At 42.1% G+C, this 22,318-nt stretch overlaps 1 long non-coding RNA gene across 1 annotated transcript in view; it reads right to left on the bottom strand.

Moving 5' to 3' along the window:
• Positions 1 to 7,556: 7,556 nt before the first annotated feature.
• LOC120518180 overlaps positions 7,557 to 22,318 on the bottom strand; it is a 35,929-nt gene continuing 21,167 nt past the window's right edge. The window contains exons 2-3 of the long non-coding RNA XR_005631192.1: positions 9,777 to 9,858; positions 7,557 to 7,679 (exon numbers count right to left, since the gene is read on the bottom strand). This is a non-coding gene — a long non-coding RNA (uncharacterized LOC120518180). The remainder of the gene's footprint in view (positions 7,680 to 9,776; positions 9,859 to 22,318) is intronic.

Below are 22,318 nucleotides of genomic sequence, written 5' to 3'. Positions count from 1 at the left end.
GAGTTGTTGTTTTTTTCTGAGAAAGGGTCGGTTGTAACATTTTTATCAGTATTTATTCTTTATATATAATACGTTACTGTGGCCGTGCATTTGTCTGTCCAGGATTTTAAATCACCTGTAGCTCGCAAACCGTTTGGCAAATTTGGTACACATATACTATGTGACATCTACTATCTGCTTTCGAGGTGGTGATCGACCTCTAAGGTTTTTTCTCTTTTCATTTTTGCTTTATTTTATTTTAGAATCCACTCTCAGCAGCGGGCAGCAGGGCATCTGTGTGATCTCATCCCTACCACCTTCACCGTCACTTCCCCTATCTCTTCATATCTTAAATCATTCTTGAGGCAGATTGTGGACTTAAGTAAAAAATGAAGAAAAACGTACTAAATAATTGCAACACAAAAACGGACTTAATCAGTTTTAACGCTAAAAGATGCCGACGGATGAAGAGAAGAAGCAGGCTGCTAGAGTGGAGAAAACGAGCTGCTCAGGAAGCAGCAAGCGCATCAACCTTTGAGCAAATGAATGGTAAACGCACAGAGAAAGAGGATGAAAACTATTAGTCAAGTGTATAATTTGCAGTGCGCCGTTACTGGTGTCTTAATGGTGCTTGAATTATCCATCCATCCATGATCCAACCTGCAATATCCTAACTACAGGGTCACGGGGGTCTGCTGGAGCCAATCCCAGTCAACACAGGGCACAAGGCAGGAAACAAACTCAGGGCAGGGTGCCAACCCACCACAGGACAATTTAGAATCGCCAATGCACCCAACCTGCATGTCTTTGGACTGTGGGAGGAAACCCACGCGGACACGGGGAGAACATGCAAACTCCACACAGGGAGGACCCGGGAAGCGAACCCACGTCTCCTAACTGCGAGGCAGCAGCACTACCCACTGCGCCACCATGCCGCCCTGCTTGAATTATAGTGGTTGTTATCCTGATGCCATCTGTAAGAAAGTTTAATAAGGTTATGCCCTTGATCGGAAGTGGTTGCCTGTTTACAAGAGACATTTCTTCCACCATATTGGTTTACCTACAGCATGTTTGTTTGTTTATTGTATTCAGTTGATTTTTACATTAAATAAATATAAAATACAGGAATTCAACAGTCTATTATCTCCAGTCATCTGAACGCGACTCTTGCACTCGGCTTTCTGTCAGCTAAACTCTGCAAATTAGTGCATTTCCAGAGGCCCCTGAAACACCCCACTTTTACACCATCTATTTATAAAACTTAACTAGTTTATCTGACAAATTATCCATCCTGCACAAATTTCAGAGAGTGCTAGTAAGTCCAATGCTGGAATGTCAGATTGGGTAGGAATATTGTTCATTAGTGACCAACTATTCATGAATGTTACCACATACTTACAAGATATTTAATTATTTTCAAAGGTGTCTGAGTCATTAAGAGTAAGCGTTTTCATAATGACATTTGTAGCATCCCTTAATCCATCCATCTATCCATCCATTATCCAACCCGCTATATCCCAACTACAGGGTCACGGGGTCTGCTGGAGCCAATCCCAGCCAACACAGGGCGCAAGGCAGGAAACAAACCCCGGGCTGGGTGCCAGCCCACGGCAGGGCACATTCACACACACCCACACAATTCCTAAACAGGGACAATTTAGAATTACTTAATGTATCTGAAATTTTAAAATCGCATTGCAGCATAGGAATACAGTCCTAACTGGCTCAAAAATCTCAGAGTGGCACAAATTTGGTCCTACTCATTTTATTAATTTTGTTAATTTAGCAAACTGCATGCATGTAACATCATAAACTCCTGATTAAGACCAAGTTCAAGGTTCAAGGCTCAGGGGTTCAGGAGTTTTTGTGTCACAGACAATAGACAACCGTTATGCATTTTACAAATATACCATATATACTCGCGTTTAAGTTCTCCCGTGGATAAGTTGTGTCTTGATTTTACTTTATTATTTGCGGTATTTTATAATGTCGGTCTTATAAGTCGAATGCGGAAAACTCCCACTATTGGTCCAAGAGATTACGATATGCTAACGCCTACCTGACAGAGTAACCACGGCGCACATGACCTTTTTGTCTTGTGTATTGTGCCTACGTGACCACATGGTAATACCTAAACTATTCCAAAGTGATGTTTGCACTGATTTGTATTTTTTGTATCTCACACCGTCATACACCTTGTGGTCCGAGAGGAGGGCTTGTGCCTCCTCCAGACCGCGAGGGGGCGTCCGTCCTGGTTAGGTTGGGGGCCTCAGGTACAGGGCTTAGAAGCCCAACCCTGTAGGGACCTGAGGTCACCGCCAGGCGGCGCCCCGATGCCGGTTTATCCCGTGTGGTCCCTGGCCGGGGATGGAGCCCGGCTGGGACGTTCAGGAAGACCAGAGGAGGGCTTGTGCCTCCTTCAGACCGCAAGGGGGCGATCGCCCTGGTTGTATAGGGGGCCACGGGTAGAGGGCTTAGAAGCCCAACCCTGTAGGGGCCCGTGGCCACCGCCAGGCGGCGCCCTGGAGCCTGAGGAACCCTGGAGCCCAGCACTTCCGCCACACCAGGAAGTGCTGGGGAGAAGACTTATTGTGGCGCCCGGAGAGCTGCCGGGAGGACAGCCGGTACTTCTGCCATGCTGGGGCGTGGCCAAGGAGGGAATGCCGGGAACACCTGGTGCTCATCCGGGAGCACTATATAAGGGGCCGCCTCCCTTCAGTCTGGAGCGGAAGTCGGGTGGAAGAGGACGGAGCGAGAGGAAGGACTGGAGGCGGCCAGAAGAGAGAGAGACATTGCAAGGCCTGAGGAAAAGAGAGGCATTGTAAGGCCTGGACTTGGGGAATCGGTGCAAGAGCCACTGGGGAGTTGCGCGTGGGACTATTTGTACATAGTGTAAATAAACAAGTGTGTGGTGAATTTAAGATGTCTGTCTGCCTGTGTCCGGGTTCAAGTTCACAACCTTTATCGTAAGATCATCCCTTATCTACGATGGAGCGTTCGATCAGAAGAAAATATGAAGCTGGTTTTAAATTAATAGTCATTGAAGTGGCAAAAGAAATTGGTAACCGCGCTTCTGCAACAAATTTCGATGTGTCTAAGAAACTGACATGAGATTGGAGGAGGCAAGAAGATATAGAAAAAAAAATTAAAGTGTCGTATTTTTGAACGGGTGTATAAGTCGGGGTCTGATTATATGATCGAGTTTTTGGGTTTCAAGACCCGACTTATACGTGAGTATATATGGTAGATATACTGTACTGCGTAACAGTTACTGTGCAATTCTCTTAAACGGTTACTTTATGTCTTCTGGATTAGTGTGTCAATAGAAAAGAGCATATAGTTGAAGTCCAGCCATTCCTTTTGCAAAAAGTGATGACTACTAACTTCCACAGAATTTTGGAGAACTGATTTGTCCAGACTCATTAGGAGCTGCCAGAACATGGCATTCAGAAAGAGATCGGCACTTGCATCCCGGGAAGGGCTGAATGCTTTGGTAATGCCAAAGAGTTTGGGAGCTTGCGCTGAAAGTGAATTTCTGCACCCACAACACAGCAAACCACCTGGGTTGGCATATGAATGCAGTGGGTGACACCTCAGCACCACACTGGAACAGTGGGAGTTTTTGTTTTTGGCTGGAGTGCCAATCCTACCACCAACCCCCAAAGTTTTCACTGTAGGCTGGAGGAGTTGCTTGCAGGGCGCGACGCAGATTAACGTCATACCCAGGACGGAGCAATTGCAGGTTAAGGGCCTACGTGCCTGACCACCTGAGGCAATGGACGGCTTAGCTAATAATAATTCTGCTCCTAGCCAGGGGTTGGCGCTGTCAACTAACACTTTTCCTTGTTTTGGTCTGGCAGAAAGAATGATAGATGGGCACGATCCTATGATGTCACATCCAGTCAGGTCTGCTAAGCCTGTCTCTTCCTGTCGGATGCACTGAAAAGCACCACATCTGCCAAGTTGAAACAGTCACCTGTTTGAGTCGCACTTGAAGAAGACTTCTTATGTTTATTTTCATTTTGCCAACTTTAATATATCGGGATTGCTTTGGCATCTTGTGTTGTCCTTCATCTAGATGGTCTCTCATATGACTGTAAAGAAGTCCTTCCTGTCTGAAGGTCTTTGAGCGCAGAGGCCTCCATCAACAGTGGCGTGTCCATAGGAGGACTGCTTGGTCCCTTGTGAGCTCCTTTATTGTGAAGGATTAATGAAGTGTTACATATTTTTACATGTACTGCATGGCCCCCTAATAGCTCTTACTTCATTTTATAAACCGTCTTTTGCTTTATAGCATCCTGCAGAGTAGGAGTCTATCCCAGAACCATCCTGAATGAGCCTCATGTCAGTCTATCGCAACTCACATTCTCTCATTTTAGTGAGGTCAGTCACTGTAGTCGTCTGAAGTCGAACCCTGGACCGGAAGACCATGGCAGTAACCTTTGTGCCAGTCAGGATTATTTCACAATGTATAGAACGGCATGCAAGGAGACAAGAACGAGTTCCAAATTGTTGGCATGTGTCTGTGCAGCTCGTTTGCTTGACAGCTCCTCATTTATTGCTGACAAGGACAGTGCGAGGCGGGTGCTCGCCTAATGACAGATCTAATCTCAGGAACCTGTCTGGGACTCCTTCCCGTCTGTAAACACAGCTGCTATTCAGAGAAAGTTGGGTTTTTTCTTTTCTTTTTTTCTTTGTCTTTGCACTTAAACAGTATAATTTCCCTCCCAAGAGCGTCACTTTCTGACAGTTTGATGTCAGCCAGACTCTTTCATTTTGTTGGCTTAACCAGCAATCCGCATTAAAGCCCTGTGCATGCGCTCAGCCATGCATTAACACTTCAACATAAAAGAGCACGCAGTCACACGCCACCGCTGTCTGCATCTCTTAAGCCAACTTTTCTTTGGATCCAAAGCTTGTGCTGTCACATGTAATAAAGCAACTAATGTGCAACTGAAAAATGAAATTGTGGAAAAGTACTGAAGTGAGGGCAGGCCCGTGGACAGAATCGGGCACAATCCAAGGCCTCCTTGCTCGCTCTCGTAATGTCACGCTGTCTTCTGTACCGACATACTGTAACCCTTACTGCTGTAGGCAGTGCAGCCTAGTGGCTCAAGTGCTGGACTGTACGTCCTGAGGATGCCAGTTCGGTCCAGTCGGTGACCCAAAGTCATCCAATCTGCCAATGGTACAACTGTAAGGATCATGTTGTACCGAAAACCACTTTGGACTGGCATTCACCATGAAAGACGCACCTGCACAGATGCACCGCGCCATCCTGGATGGGTCATTTATATCAATTTGTGAGGTCATTATTATCACGTAGGGAGAGTGCAGTGAACTTCAACATGCAGCATATCTCCATGATTAGTTTAGTCCATTAATCTGCTAATCTTAGCCTGGTTTTCTGCTTCTTTGATTTCATCAAAAACACGGGGACATCTATCTATCTATCTATCTATCTATCTATCTATCTATCTATCTATCTATCTATCTATCTATCTATCTATCTATCTATCTATCTATCTATCTATCTATCTATCTATCTATCTATCTATCTATTTATTGTAACCACAAAGGGGCACCACTGATTTTTATTACACCAAAATATCTTATCAAGTGTATATAATCAACAAAACCACAATTGCAAAACAAGTGAATACTCTTTCTCTCTTTCCATTCCTGTGTTGAGTGTCTCCCACTGCCTCTTGACTCTGTCACCCCAAGGTGAGGCTTCTTTTAAACTGGATCAGATACTGCTTCCACTTTCACTGCATTAGTTGGCTAGATCATTTCTGGGTCATGTGGAACTGTGGACTGTGCTTTCAAAATCCTATATCAATGCCACCCTGTGGATGTCCTAATTAGGTTCAGGCCTGAGGAACACTGCCATCTACCATATGGGGAAATGAACTGCTCCTGTTATTGACCTATCCCCCGTTCATCCAATATTCTTTGTTCCCAACCAGGACTAAGACTGCAGAGAATCAAAACTGGGTTGTGCCTCCACTCTTGCTGTCCTTCCAGTACAGCTTTCTGGGAGAGCAATTAATCACCCTCCATCATGGCCTGAAAGCCCATTCATCCACCTTGGCAGTATTTATACAGTGCCTTTCACATACTGTATAACTTACTGTATATGGTACTATTATCTATCTATGTATTGTATAGTGCATTTCATGTCTATCTATCTGTTATATAGTGTCTTTCATATCTATCTATCTATCTATCTATCTATCTATCTATCTATCTATCTATCTATCTATCTATCTATCTATCTATCTATCTATCTATCTATCTATCTATCTATTATATAGTGCCTTTCATGTGTGAAGCAGTTGTAGTGCTACTGCCTCACAATAAGGAAACCAGAGTTCACATCCTGGGTGCTCCATGCATGGAGTCTGCATGTTCTCCCCATGTCCCAAAGGGTTTCCTCCGGGTGCTTGGGTTTCCTCCCACAGTCCAAAGTTTAACTTGCTTATTACAAGAAACAGCTCTGCCTGCTGTGTCGATATATTCAACCAAAGTTAGTTGATTGTTTTATAAATTATGACCATAAATTTATATTTTAAATTTAGCTCCAAGGCCATAGTTTTTAAACTGTTATCTTTCTCTCAGTCTCTTCAGTCTAAAAATTGAGACCGAAGACTTATGTGGCCACCTTTACTGTTTTACGTGACCTATGCTTTTGCTTGATACCTGAACGGCGTGCCTCTGACTCGTCGAGTCCTGCCCGGCTTACTGGTTTCTTTCCATCACATTCTGCAGTGGAGCTTAGCCGGTAAGCAAATGACGTCCGGATCAAATCCTAGTGGCTGGAGTGTTTACCCAAATGTATTTCAGCGGAGCTAAGATTCCTTACGGCTGTGTTTCTCCAGCTTGTCATAATAAGAAGGCAGCTGTCATCGGATTCCTCTTCTTAACGGTGTTAAGTGTTCATTCACCACTGATACTTGTGCGCCCCCCAGTGGACAAGAAGAAGCACCTCATCTTTTCAGCATTTACTCAGCCTGAAAATCCCGATGATAAACGAGGTGGCAGCAGCCGACAAATTACGAAGCTCCCTTCGCTTAGCTGCTAAATGATCTGCAGCCTTAAAGAATACCTGCTAGTGTTACAAATGTGCGTAAACCTCTCATCGTCAAGTTTTTATACAAAAATGATCAATCAGTTCTTGTTCTTGTTAAAAAGTGCCGCTCACACTGATCACATAGGCGCTTCATATGGCAGTACGATACAAAGGGACAAATGGCACAGTTGTAACCATCCAGCTCGCCATCACTGCAACCGAACCCAACAAACAACGCCACGGCGACATCAGAAGGTCACTGGTGCCTTACTCAGAATGTTATCGTAATGTTAAACTTTTTTCTTATCTGTTCTCAGAACGATATCTATGAACGTTAACAAATAATCACTCGGGGACCTTTAAAGAACACGTAGCGTGCAGTTTTAGGGGCTGCCAGTTTTCTTTACACTCGGGGCTTCAGGGATGAACTCTGCAATTGTCCCCCGAGCTGGAGAATTTATCATTTTTTAAAAATTAAATTTCGGAACTATTCAAATCCCGTAAACAAGTTTTATTTTTATTTAGGCGACCTCAAAAGTACTCCGTTTCCTCTTCGTTTTCATCCACGACAGCCTGAACATTTCAGCTGGGTTTTTTCACCCCTCGCCTGCAATATGTAAGGTGTTTTCTGCAAAAAAAAAAAAAAGAAATTAAAATTCAAATCAAAATGAAATAACCCCAGTTGTAATTTCAGCCTGAAAGTAAAAAGCATTTGCACTTTTCAGTTTTCATTTTCAAGTTCCTAGTATGAAAAATAGCGCGGGTCAATGGACGGGGCTGGGCACCTCAATTTCCCACAATTCATTGTCCTTTGGTGCCAACGGTCCAATATAATACTACAAAAATGCACAGCGTCCCTTTTCCGCTTCAGTGTAAATAAACGTAAACTGTAATGTAATAAATGCTATTTTCTGATATGGTGAATATTGTAATGAAATTGCACATTAACTTCTTCAAAACTATTATGTGTGGTCTTCGAATTTTGTGAGACGGTTTTGCTGTGAAGCTTGTAGTACGGGGGTGAAATTATCAAAATCACGTGAATTGAACACAGTCGAAGTGCGAAGTCTTCTTATCGATCAAAGTGACTATACCATAGACATATAATTACAAGACGCCGCATGACCAGCAGCATCGTACGTCAACGTCGCCGCCATATTGCGAGTGGCACTACTGTGGAGTGAAGTAATGGATAAAGATGCCTCACGCATGTGCTGCTTGGGATTGTACAAACCGCTGTACGCTCTAAACCAGATCCCCGGGGATTACATTTCATAGGTAAGGCTGAGAAATTTTTTTGGTTATATTTGGCTATTAGAAAATATAATCTTAGCATGCAAGGTCACCTTGCAATAAAATTAAACAACATTAGTAAAATTAAAACAAGAGAATGATAAATCAAAAAGCAATAATTAGCAAACAAACAAAGATAACTGGCAATAACAGTGCAAAATTCACAATTGGTATGCCAGTTTGAAATGGTAAGTTTTGAGGGCTGTTTTAAAATGTGTTATTGAATCGAGCTGATGAATATGAGAGGGAAGAGAATTCCCGAACTGAGGAGCACAATGAGAGACGCTCGAGCTCCCATAGCACTGAGTCTGATGTGCGGTACAGAAAGTCGAGCTGCAGATGAGGATCTGAGTGAGTGAGAGGAGTGCAGGTCTGTAGGAGATCAGTGAGGTTGTGGAGAGCTTAAAATGTTAAGAGCGGTATTTAGTATTGTATTCAGTAGTGAACAGGGAGCCAGTGAAGTTAAGAGAGAGTAGGTGTGATATGTTCAGTGGATTTAGAACAGCAGGTTATTATCCTGGCAGCAGTATTTTGAAGAAGTTGTAAGCGATGGATACGTTTTTGTGGGATGCCAGATAGAATAGCATTACAATAATCTACATGGTGACTCGGGCATTAACCAATACTTCAGTGCTGTGTTGTGTAAGAGCAGGACGAAGTCTACATATGTTTTAGAGATGGAAGAAGGCAGTCCGAGAAATGTTACTTATATGGGAGGAATTATTTAATAATAATTATTATTATTATTATTTAATAATTGCCATTATTAGTGTATAAATGGATATCAATAATTGCATGTAAACGATTCGCTAAAATCTGTTGTATGTAAACGATACTGTTTTGAACGTTATGTTTTTTCATCAGAAAACCCGGTTTCCACGTCTACCTGTATTAGTTTAAATGGCACTTTTGCCACTTGCAATATGGCGGACGCGCTGACGTAGCGTGTCGACTGGGCAACACAGTGAATGCGGTGTCTATCTACTGTATGTCTACGGACCCTACAGCAACAAAGGACAAAGAATTGTGGGAAATCAAGGTACTAAGCCCCGCCCATTGACCCGCGCTACTTGCATGTTGAAAACTTGAAAAAGAAAATTCAATGAGCAGCAGGTGGCGCCCATGTTTATTTACGTTTTAATTTTCATTTTTGCAGCTTCCTTGCCGTTCAGGCTGAAAATGAAATTGTAAATGGAGTTCTTTCATTTAAAGTTTAATTTTTGCAGCATTCTTGCGCGCAGACTTTGTATATGAAATTGCAACAGAGAGACGGCATTTTCATTTGATGATTTTAATTTTCATTTCCTTTTTTGCAGAAAACACCTCCCATACCTGCAATAAAGGCAGCAAGCATCCTAATGACACTCAAGGGTGAGATTTGAATTGCATCAAGATATTCTGCAACCAATAGCAGTATCAGTGTATGCTTTACCTGATTTTGTTTTACTCTGTTTTCGGGTTCCCTCCTATTTTGTTTTCCATGTTGTTACTTAGTAGTTGTTTTTTCACAGTTCCTATAGGACACAGAAAGTTTTAAATGAAATGACATTTATTTATATATTACACAGTGGTAGTGCTGCTGCCTCGCAACAAGGAGCCCCCCTAGTCCTCAGTGTGTGGAGTTTGCATGCTATCTCTGTGTTCATGGATGATTCCTCCAGGTGCTCCAGTTTTCTCCCACAGTCCACAGACATGTTGGTTAGGTGGGCTGGCGACGTTGAATTTGCCACTTGTTGTCTGGGTGTGTTTGCTCCATCCAGGGGATGTTCCTACCTTGCACCTTATCCTTTCTAGGATAGGCTTCAGCTCCCTCTTGGCCCTGCTCTGGATATAACAAGCTTTGAAAATGAAACATTCCATACAAAAAAGTAGATCAAAGTGCTTAACAGAATTACAAAACAACTAAAGAACTGTTATTTATAACAGTAGAGCAGCGTTTCTCAACCTTTATGTATTTGCGACCCTAGTTTTCATAACAGTTTTAATCGCGCCCCTCCTAACATTTTTTTGAAATGTAGATGCATATTTTATTATACCTACTTAACTTTTATCGACATTTATCTAACTCTATATTTATTGTTCTAGTATCAGAATGTAGTTTAAGTTAATTTGTTTTGGTTTCAACAAATGTTTTTTCATATTTTTGATTCTTGTTTTCTTTTTTTCACATCTTCGCGTCCCCCTTTTTGTTACCCCACAGGCTGAGAACCACTGCACTAGAGAATCATAATATCTGGTGTCACGCATGTGTGCCTGGGGAATCAGCTTGTTGGCTCTGCTGAGGTTAGCAACACTGCTCTGGAACAAGAGGGGGTGCCACTGTGTAGATACCTAGCCCCACCCACAGTGTCCAGATCAGGCCCCACCCCCTCTGCCTCAGACACCTTTAAAACGGGTGGTCCCTGGAAGGTGGTACTACATTTTGATCAAAGCTTCAATGATGACGCGCCCGCTGTCAGAACCTTATTGTGAAAGACTGCCAAGCTGATTAAAGCCAGCTTTACTTTTTTGGGCACAAGGTGGCAACACCAAAGATGTATCATTAATAAAGATTGAGGGTGTCCCCTTGGGATAATGAGTGGCACTGTTATGTTTGCTATTGACACCAAGGAGGACCCTTTCCCCCACTCCTTGAAGTCTGATAATGTTGAAAGTGCACTAAGGGGTGCCATGTATGTAACTCACGTGGAGTGCATTCTGTATCTTTCCACCTTGATCACCTCTGTCTATGCTATGGACAATACAATACAATTTATTTTTGTATAACCCAAAATCACACAAGAAGTGCCACAATGGGCTTTAACAGGCCCTGCCTCTTGACAGTCCCCCAGCCTTGACTCTCTAAGATGACAAGGGACAACTCACACACAAAAAAAAACCTTATAGGGAAACAAATGGAAGAATCCTTGGGAGTTGCAGTTCAATTTGAGACCCCTTTCCAGGTAGGTTGGGTGTGTAGTGGGTGTCAAAAAAAAAGGAGTCAATACAATACAGTACAATACACAGAACAGAACAAATCCTCAATACAGTATTAAAATAAAAAATTTAGAAGTACGGAGTAAAATGTAACAGTAGATGATATCACATAATATGATTTGGATTTGTTTAGAGTCCTGGAGACCTCATTCATCAAGCTGCCTCCACCCATTAGCCATTCCACAGCTGAAATAGCACTAATCCGATGAAAGGACCCCTCTTTCCCATAATTCCTGCAATCCTCCATCAGGGATGACTTTACCTTAGGCTGGCAAAACAACTTGGCTGGTGTGCCGTGGCACCGAGTGCCACATTTGAGTACTGAGAAGAGAAACAGAATAGGCGAGGGTTAGTATTTAATTCTAACTATCATGTTACTTATGTTTTAGTGCTAATGACCAACAACAGAGGTGCAGTCTGTACAGTTAATCAGCAGCTCTAGTCGAGGTATCCTTAACTGAAGTAGTGAGTCTTCAGCTGGGACTTAAAAGCTGAGACCGAAGGGGCATCTCTTATAGTACCAGTCAGACCACTCCACAAATTCAGGGTCCCTGTAACTAAAAGCTCGACCTCCCACTGTTATTTTATTAATCCTTGGAATCATAAGGAGACACAAGGAGTGCCGCAATGGGCTTTAACAGGCCCTGCCTCTTGGCAGCCTCCCAGCCTTAACTCTCTAAGAAGACAGGGAAAAATATCATATTGTATGTAAATACAACACAATACACAGAACAGAACACAAGTAATCCTCAATACAATTAAATAGAGCAATAGAAATATAAGTAGGCTACAGAGCAGAATTCAACAGTAGATGATATCACATAATAGAGTCCTGGAGACCTTGCCCATCAAGCTGTCTCCCCCTATTGGCCATTCCACAGCTGAGTCAGTGCTGGGCCAGCCAATCGGATGAAAGTACCCCTCTACCCAATGATTCCTGCGATCCTCCATCAGAGATGACTTTATTGTAGGCAGGCAGAACAACTTGGTAGGTGGGCAGTGGCACCAAGTGCCACATTTGAATACTGAGAAGAGAAACAGAATTGGTGAGGGTTAGTAACAAATTATAACTATCATATTACTTATGTTTTAGTGCTAATGACCAACAACAGAGATGCAGTCTGGACAGTTAATCAGCAGCTCTAGTCAGGGTGTGATAAACTGAAGTAGTGAGTCTTCAGCCGGGATTTGAAAGCTGAGAACAAAGGGGCATCTCTTATAGTAGCAGGCCGACCACTCCACAGTTTAGGGGTATTGTATCTAAAAGCTAGACCTCCCTCTGTTATTTTATTAATCTTTGGATTCATAAGCAGACCGGCATCTTGAGATCTTAATGTGCACTCTGGTTTGTAAGTCATGATAAGTTCAAATAAGTAAGCCGGACCTTGGCCATTTAAGGCTTTATATGTTAAAAGGAGGATTTTGAAATCTGCCCTAAACTTAATCGCAAGCCAGTGTAATGGTTTAAAAACTGGAGTTATGTGTTCGTATTTTCTTGTTCTTGTAATAATTCTTGCAGCAGCATTTTGGATTAACTGGAGGCTGTGTAAAGAACAGTTTGAACATCCAGTGAACACTGCTTTGCAGTAGTCAATCCTACTAGAAATTAATGCATGAATCCATTTCTCAGAATCCTGCCATTATGGTGACTCAAGGGTTATGTGCCACCAGCCTTGGGCTTCATATGGGCTTTAACTGGCATGTCAAGGGCACTGCCCTTCTTGTTGTTTTCTTGTGCCAGTTAAATGGGGTGGCTGGTGACCCAACATTCTTTCAGGCTTCCCTTGGTCTGCTCTCCCAGATTATAAACAAACTTTGGTCAGATGGCCAGGGAGGATGGGAAAATAAAATGTCCAGCAAAGTAGGATGTTGGAGAAATTTTTCATTTACAGAAATAACTCTGATAAGGGAAGACGAGTTCTGTGCCAGATTGGAAATACACGGAAATGGTAAACGCTATGGAAATGGCAGGGCAGTTGTGAATGTGCTGCCGCGGCCTGAGCAAACCTCAATGACATGTCACACAGGCCACTGTGACCATCGAATTAACAAACAAACTCTGTCTCTGTGATGAAATTAAATATTTAAAATGGTGCCACATTTAAGACAACAAAATCCGCAAACACACACCAGTCATAAATTCTCTAATTTGCTAAAAAAAAAATGCTATTATTACAACAAATAAAAAAGCGTTCTGCCGTTTACAGTAAATACAGTTAACTGCACTTTTGTACATCTTCTTAACTTAAAAGTTTTAAATTTGTTAATGAGAATGAGATTTACTTTATATTATAACTTTCTATTATGGACAATTCATTTTATTTGGTGTGTGATGCAAATGTGTTAGCAGTACGCGTGGGGCTCTAAATTCCCTTTTTTATGATTCTGCAAATGTGTAAGAACTGCACAAACAACGTATTTGTCTGAAGCTAAATGGTTTATAAACGGGAGAGCGGAGAGGCAGTCCATTTCTGAGGTGGGTTTCAAGGGTTCTGTGAGAACATCGGACACATCTTCCTCCATGTCAGTGCCAAGAGCAGACACCTGTCTTCATAGTTCTTGCAGGCTTCTCAGTTAAACTTTGAGGGTGCTGAAGGATGTTAATTACATGGGTCTATTTTTCTATTCTTTTGTTTTCAAAACCCACTCTTTGAACCGTTTAACGCATTTAGATTAAGCAAATGTTCGAGAATAAGCTCTTCTATTTGATAAAAAAAACTTCTATTTGATAAAACACTAAGGTCTGTGTGTGTGTGTCTCTTCAGTTTCTCACAGCAATCTGATTGGTGAGTATGGCTTTGGTGACGTCATCAAAAGAGGAATTTAATTTTTACCTCATTTTTTTAGTCAGACTTGCTCGGCGTCATTCAGCGAATGAGGGGTGTCGGGCTGACCTTTCAAATTCCAGATAAAAGTCATTGGAAACGCGCTCAACAGCTCGCCTTCAAAGATGCGAAGTGTTAAAAGTACACATCGGACCAGAAAGGCGGCTCGAAAAATCAAGTCAGAGTCTGAGAAGCAGGCTGTCAAGAGAGGTCTCGACACGCTCATATACAGAGGAGAGGCGCTGAAGGTACACGCAGGGCACGACATAGCAAATAGTTTGAATGATTCTAGTCTTTAACCGATTGCGTGGCTTGTAAATATTAAAACACTCCTGCTAATACCTTGCCATCAACTGTGAATAAAAACCACAGTGAGCTGAAATCAGCTGTGTGTCCTGCGACTTAGGCATGTGCGAAGTGGGCACCTGCTCAGAACACCATCTTGTCGGGGGCGGCACAGGGCCCACCGTTTATAAAAGTTATGGGGAGCGCGCGCCCCCCGTACATATCACGCAATTTGCGGAGCGCGCACGCCTCTTGACTTTCAGAAACTGTGCCCCTCGGCTGACTGCGCGCAGACATTATTGTTAGTAGACAACCAGGGGACCAAAGCGTGTGCCCCTTTAGTTACATAAATTAGCCCCTCTGTGTAAAGTCGGCGGTATGTACACAAAGGTGCGCCGTTCATGTTACTGAAGATGTGTGCGCTCCCAATGATACTAAAACGGTGCTGGCCGGCAGGGACGTTTCTGGCATAGGCGGTCTTGACAAGCGCCTTAGGCGCCATCTCGTGGTAAGGGCGCATTACTGCAGCCCCATGTAGAGAGTCCAGTTTCTATTTTGTTTAAAAAATTGTCCGGACCACAGCGGAACACAAAGAAATGTTTATATCGTGTGTCTCAGCAGCTCCTGAACTGTCTGCACAAGGCACAGCACAATCTCTTGCCCGGAAACGGCCCTGAGCAACGCGACATTTTTATTTAAATAATACAGACCAACGAGCACTCGGACTCAAAGCGTCTATTGTTTTATATTATTTTCGATTAGTAGCGGTGTTCTGTCTTAACGTATGTCGAGCTATTCACAGTCGACAGTAACACGAACAACAACAACAGTGACGATGACGCCAATAATAATAATCCTCAAACTGTAATATAGAAGAGACAGCATTGGCAGATAAATTTCAACGATCAAAACGGCAACAGGACTGTAACTCTTGAGTGAATTACTAAAAGCTGATTTAACTAAAACTGTGAACGTCTCCCAAATGGACATACATGAAAACTTGTGTTGAAACTCAAGCACGTTAAAGCAGATGTGCGTTTTTTTTTGGAGAGGTGGATTGCGTTATTTGCATATATCAGCATACGGCTAATAGGAATTGTGGGTAAAGATCCTATTTAAAGTTTATCATTATATTCTCAGTTTCACAAAATGTTGTCATTATGCTAAGTTTCCATTTTATTTTATTTATTTAAACGATATGTATTAGTTAAAAAATGATATATATGGAATGTCGCCATCATGAAAAGGCATACGTTTAGCTTGTAGTTCAAATTGGTAACTAAAGAAATTAAAAAGTAGGTTTAGAGATGCATTAAAAGTAATAAATAAAGACTACTAATACAGTCAGTCATTATGCAGACTTCTATATTCTAACACAGGGTCACGAGGGTCTGCTGGAGCCAATCCCAGCTAACACAGGGCGCAAGGCTGGAACAAATCCCAGAGCAGGGCGCCAGCCCACCGCAGACTACTAATACAGCCCGATTAAAACTTGTGTTCTGAAATTGCACCACTCAGAACTAATTTTTTTCTGAGACAGTCTTGTTAACAGATATTGCTAGAACTCGTCATTCTCATATTGTGAATACGAGGTCCTCAATACTTCGCTGTTCCTATTGCTGTCGTCAGGTCTCAATGTAAGGTCTGGCAGTGATGATTCCTCTCAAAGCAAAGCGGGTATCAGTGCACCATTTACAACTTTTCCTAGGGCAGCAAAAATCCTAGAACCGGCTCACCTGACAAGTTACATCAGCCAGGGATGAATCACCCAAGTATGACCGGGCATTGCACCGCTGGCAGGGGCGCCTATATAAAAGACATGCTCGTAAAGTCACATAGGCGTGTCCAACTAGTGCAGCAAAATGCGAGCCAACATTTTAAGGATAGAAAGCCACCTCAAAAAGCCATGTAAAGCGCAGACAATTCATCCATTGCAGCGCTCGGTGTCGACACTACAATATTTACGACCCGCTATGGACACTGAGGGGCGGCAGCGTTGTTCGGCCCGGGGCTAGGGTGTGGCCTAGGAGTGGAAGGAGACTTCCTCTCCTTGCAGCTTTAAATTTAGATCACATTTTCATAAAGTACTTTGGACAAGTAAAACAATTATCTCACCAGAAAAAAACAAAGATAAAAATATAAAAATGTAGTCCTGTTAGTGTGATATGCAGCACCGCAACAAATACAAGTTTCCATTTGTCCAGTAGGTGGTGCTGTAACATTGATGTAGAAACCCCATTCTATGATTGTAATGATCAATTCGTTTTATCTACGTAAATTAATAACAAAGCCGGGATCCGTATACATATAATTGTTTTTCTATCTATCTATCTATCTATCTATCTATCTATCTATCTATCTATCTATCTATCTATCTACAGTATATATATATATATATATATATATATATATATATATATATATATATATATATATATCTTCAGGCAGAGGAGTAGCTTCAGTGACAGACTTTTGTCACTGTCCTGTTCCACTGACAGACTGAGGAGATCGTTCCTCCCCCACACTATGCGACTCTTCAATTCCACCCGGGGAAGTAAATGGTAACATTAATTTTATTTAAATTTGTTTCATTTTTATTACTATTTAATTTAATATTGTTTCTTTGTATCAGTATACTGCTGCTGGATTATGTGAATTTCCCCTTGGGATTAATAAAGTATCTATCTATCTATCTATCTATCTATCTATCTATCTATCTATCTATCTATCTATCTATCTATCTATCTATCATATATAATACCTTATCTATCTATCTATCTATCTATCTATCTATCTATCTATCTATCTATCTATCTATCTATCTATCTATCTATCTATCTATCTATCTATCTATCTATCTATCTATCTAACATTGTGAGACATGCCTGGGCACCATCAGACTGAGACCACATCTTTACAAACCACACATTTATTTGTAATTAAATTGCACAGAACACAGTGCTTCCCAGTACCAACCACCTTCAATACGGGCCTCTTTCCGAATGTCCGTGGGCCGCCTTTCCTCTCTCCACAAGAGCCTCGTCCTGCTCCCTCTCCCGACTGTAGCTGCCAGACTGTAGGAAGATGGACACCCCCTGCTCTATAAGGCTCTATAAGATGACCTGGCATCTCTAAAGTTTAACATTTATTTCAGTGTTGAAGGCAATAATGTCATAATTCTGAAATACAGTAAATACTAAGCAGGCATCTCTTTTTTTCTAAACCAGCCTTCTACATGAGAGTAGGGCCACATGAGTGACCACAAATCTGGAGCCAACGCTGAATAGGCCACCAAGTCACCTTTACTCCCACACCGGGAGTAATAACAAAACATACACATCTGTGGGGCAGAAGAGCAAACCAAAGTACTTGGAGAAGAAAAATAAAAAACACATTGAAGAGGGGTAATGTGAACTGTGAACTGAGGGGGATGACGCCGACTCCACAGCACTGGCCTTTACATGAATGGATAAGTTTGATATTTTTCAAGTCAAAGTTATTTGTTTCACCATCATGGTATATATCAGTGGTTCTCAAACTGTGGGGTGAGCCCCCTAGGTGGGCGTGAAGTAACAAAAAGGGGGACGCGAAGATGTGAAATACAGAAAACAAGAATTGAAAATATGAAAAATACATCTATTGAAACCAAAACAAATTAACTTAAACTACATTCTGATACTAGAAAAATAAATATAGAGTTAGATAAATGTTGATAAAAGTTAAGTAGGTTTAATAAAATATGCATCTATGATATATCATTAAGTGTGGCACGGTGGCTCAGTGGGTAGCGCTGCTGCCTCGCATTTAGGAGACCTAGGTTCGCTTCCTGGGTCCTCCCTGCGTGGAGTTTGCGTGTTCTCCCCGGGTTTCCTCCCACAGTCCAAAGACATGCAGGTTAGGTGCATTGGCGATCCTAAATTGTCCCTAATGTGTGGTTGGTGTGTGTGTGCCCTGCAGTTGGCTGGCACCCTGCCCAGGGTTTGTTTACTGCCTTGCGCCCTGTGTTGGCTGGGATTGGCTCCAGCAGACCCCCCATGACCCTATAGTTAATGATATAGCAAGTTGGATAATGGATGGATATATCATTAATTAAAAAAGAACAAATTGATATTAGTGGGCTCCTTTCAAAAAAACCTTAGGGGTGGCGCGATTAAAACTGTTATGAAAACTCGGGTTGCAAATACATAAAGGTTGAGAAATGCTGGTATAAATTAACTTCCCATATCAAATGTTGTCTATACATTCTCACATGTTGAAATGGAGGTTATGTGACTTGAAAAGAAAAGCCTTAAAACTTACAGCGTATTCTCACCTTGAAGCAGCAAAAGTTTCAGTTTAAGAAAATGTGCCTTGAGTCGGATTTTGCGTTGTTTTTTCTTTGTTTTTTTCTTTCTTTCTTTCGTTTTCTTTGTATTCCTTTCAAGGTGAATGGTGGTATCTGTTATGTCATTTACATACTGTATGCTTGACTGAGTGGCATATATTTGTTTTCAAAAATAAAATAATATATTAAAAAATGAGAAGAAAATGTGCCTTCTGCATATCTGAGGCATGCTTGTGACAATACAAGTAAAACTGAATGACACATTTGATCGCAGATCCTTTGTCCTGTCCTGTCTTCTAGAGGTAGGGCTACATTTCCTGTTTGTTTGTTGGCTCCAGCTGAGAAATAACAAACTTTTATCTCTCTATTATAATAAAAAAAATCCTGGGATGAGACAAGACGACTTCAGATCCCACGAGACGAGACTTTGTGCCAAAAGATTTAACTGGGGCCGGAAATAAAAGACAAAGAGTAGTTGACAAAGTAGAACGTCGTAAAAAATTCAAAAATGTTGGCACAAAACACATGCAGAGCAGGTTAGAGATAATGGAAGTACTAAAATTTGAAACTCTCAAAAAATGGTAGTAAAGATCGCATTAGTGCAAACAAATGGAAACTGTTACTCGGTGAAATAACAGAACAGCGAAAAGAGATCGAGTATATTGTTCAGATTTAAACTTTAAGTTGAGACTTGTGGATCGTTTAATTCGTGTTGCCATCAGCGAAAAGTAGTGTTTGTTCCCAATGAAGAGGCCTATCAGTGAGAATTAAAAGATTTGTTGTTTGGTGAAAGTGAAATCCATATACGCCAGCGGCAGAGATGTGAAGTGGCTGGCGCGTAGTGCAGGCCGGGGATTTGGCGAGTGAAGTGAGCAGGGGGCAAAGCCCCCTAGTCTTTTAATATAAACTTATATTTAATTTTGGTGTTATGTACAACATTTTACAGCCCTGACAGCCCAAAATGTCATTCATTGATTTCTTTGTCCAATTTTAAATAGCGTAAAGTAGGAAGTGAAGCCTTGTGGCTCAGGGGCTCTCTCAATACTTCTTTACACTTTAAGTTATCAACACAAACGTCTTGTGCAGCTTTAAACATAAGAAAGCTGACCAAAGTGAGACGACCGTTTAGTCCATCAGGCTTGCTTGTCATCATCTCATCCTGACCCTTCTTAAAGGTTGTCAGTCATTAAAGTCTGCTCTAAGGGGCAGGTGGACGTGAGAGACCCCTGGGACTTGAAAGGTTTAAAGAGTTACCTGAAGGGTGAACAGGGATGTCTGAAGCGGGTAGAGATGATTCAATGAGGATGGCGTTGAAACGATCCTGACACCTTAGATCAGGGGTGTTGAACTCTGGGCCTGGAGGGTCACAGTGGCTGCAGATTTTCATTCTCATGCTTTTCCTAATCACTGACCAGTTTTCACTGCTAATTAACTCCTTTTCCCTTCATTTTAATAGCCCTGTTTTTAAGGATTCAGTGCCCTGAATTGATTCTTTTCTCCATTAAAGGACAGCCAAACAGGAATGAGACGTGAAACGAGCAAAGAGATGATCAGCTAAACTGGGGTTTCAGACTCCAACCAATTTCACTCCAACCAGTTTCTTAATGAGAAGCCGATTCTTGGTGCTAATTAAACACGTTATTTCATTCCATGACTTCTTGCTGCTCTCATTCTGCTACAGCAGACTATTCCAAAAGTGTTGATTTTTTGTTCTAAGAACACCGTCAAAATGTTTTGGTGACCTGAGAGTTCAATCTTACTGAGACCTTCACTTTTCTCTATTTTCAGATATTGTGTGATGGGCACAGGTGAGCTGGTCACGTGGTGGCTCATTTTGTGTCTCACTATTATTTGGCTGCTAATTAAGGAAAAAGAGACAACTAATGGGCCGGAGTCAAGTTAATTCAAATTAAGGCAAAAGAAGTTAATGAGCAGCCAAAACTGGTCACTAATGAAGAAGATGGTTAGAATGAAAACCTGCAGCCTCTGCGGCCCTCCAGGCCCAGAGTTCGAAACCCGTGCCTTAAATGCTGGTGGAGACCCCCAGAGACTGGCAAGGAAACTTCACTGAGATGATTAAATCTGCTAAGATTTTTACTACAGTTACCCTCCAGAGTCTAGTGGGATTCTTTACATAAACAGATACACCAAAAACCCTCAGACATGCAATAAGAAATTTGACAACCAAGAGAAGACCATTCAGTTGGCCAGTCTCAGTTGCTCTCCTAATAGTTCAGTAGCTTGTTCTCAATATCTTCTTAAAGGTTTTTTTCTGCTTGAACCCCACATCTCTGTAGTTTGTTCCAGATTGCCCCAACTCTTTGTGTAAAGAAGTGCTTCCTGGCTTCAGTCCTAAATGCTCTCCCCTTGATTTTCACCGGAGTCATCAAGTATGTGATTCACCCTTGAGTTGATTCTTCTGCTGGATCGACTTTATCTATGTCCTTTGAGGATTTTGAAGACCTGGATTAGGTCCTCAAGCTGTCTCTTCTGCTCGAGACTAAACAGGTTTAATTCTCCGAGTCTGTCACAGTAGTACGTATCCTTAAGTTTCATGATGCGCCTGGTGGCTCTCCTTAGTACAGCTTCATGTGCTGTTATGTCTTTCTTGTAGCGTAGTGACCTCTCAATACTCCTTTACACTTTTTTCTAATGTTACTAACACAAAAGACATGCACAGCTTTGAACGTAAGCAATTTGACCAAAGAGAGCTGACCATTAAGTCCACCAAGCTTGTTTGTTCAGCTAATAGGTGAGCTGTCCCAGCACTTCATACAGATTCTTCTTGAAGGTTTTCTTCTGCTTCAACTCCACCTGGCTTCAATCCTAAATTCTCTCCCCTTAATTTCTACTGTTGTTCTAGACGTGCCAGGAGGAGACCTTTACTCTTAAGATGTGCCACCAAGTGACTACAGTCTTGTTAAAGCCATGCCTTCGTTCAACATGTTGGAAAGAGCTCTATGTAGAGAAGTTATGAGCAAATTATAACTGGACATACCAGACAAACCCTCCGGAGCCACCATATCCAGATATTACTGGGTGCAAGTCAGGAATCTGTCCTGAGCGGAGTGTCTGTCCATTTTGGGCTCTGTCATAGTATGGTGGTGGAGGGATTAGCACAGCTGCCTCTCAGACCCAGTGTCTTGGATTTGAATTGCACTCCCAGGGTCCTTATGTGTGTGATGTTTGCTCTGTCAGTGTCTGTGTGTCATCCCCCCCAAGAGTTCTCCATTGTTTATCCCACATCCTAAAGATGTTTCTGTTAATTTAATAGGTCACTCGTCCTCAGCTTATGTTGAGTGTAGGTGGTCCGGGCAAAAGAATGGCACCCAGTTCAGAGCAGGTTCCTTGTCTTATTCCTGGTGCTTGTTGGCATAGGTTTCAGCAGATTTGACAAAACCACACTCAATGAGAAAATTCTTAGGACCACTTTACTAAAACTGGGCAGGGTCTCCTGTTGAACTACAAACAGCTTCAGTTTTCCATGCCAAGGATTCCAAAACACGTTGGACACATTCCTGGTCCCTGTTGGCATGAATAACATCACACAAGTTCTGCAGGTTT

This window comes from Polypterus senegalus, chromosome 17 (genome assembly GCF_016835505.1).
Source record: "Polypterus senegalus isolate Bchr_013 chromosome 17, ASM1683550v1, whole genome shotgun sequence".
NCBI lineage: Eukaryota > Metazoa > Chordata > Cladistia > Polypteriformes > Polypteridae > Polypterus > Polypterus senegalus.
This window is presented reverse-complemented; position numbering and strand designations above follow the sequence as displayed.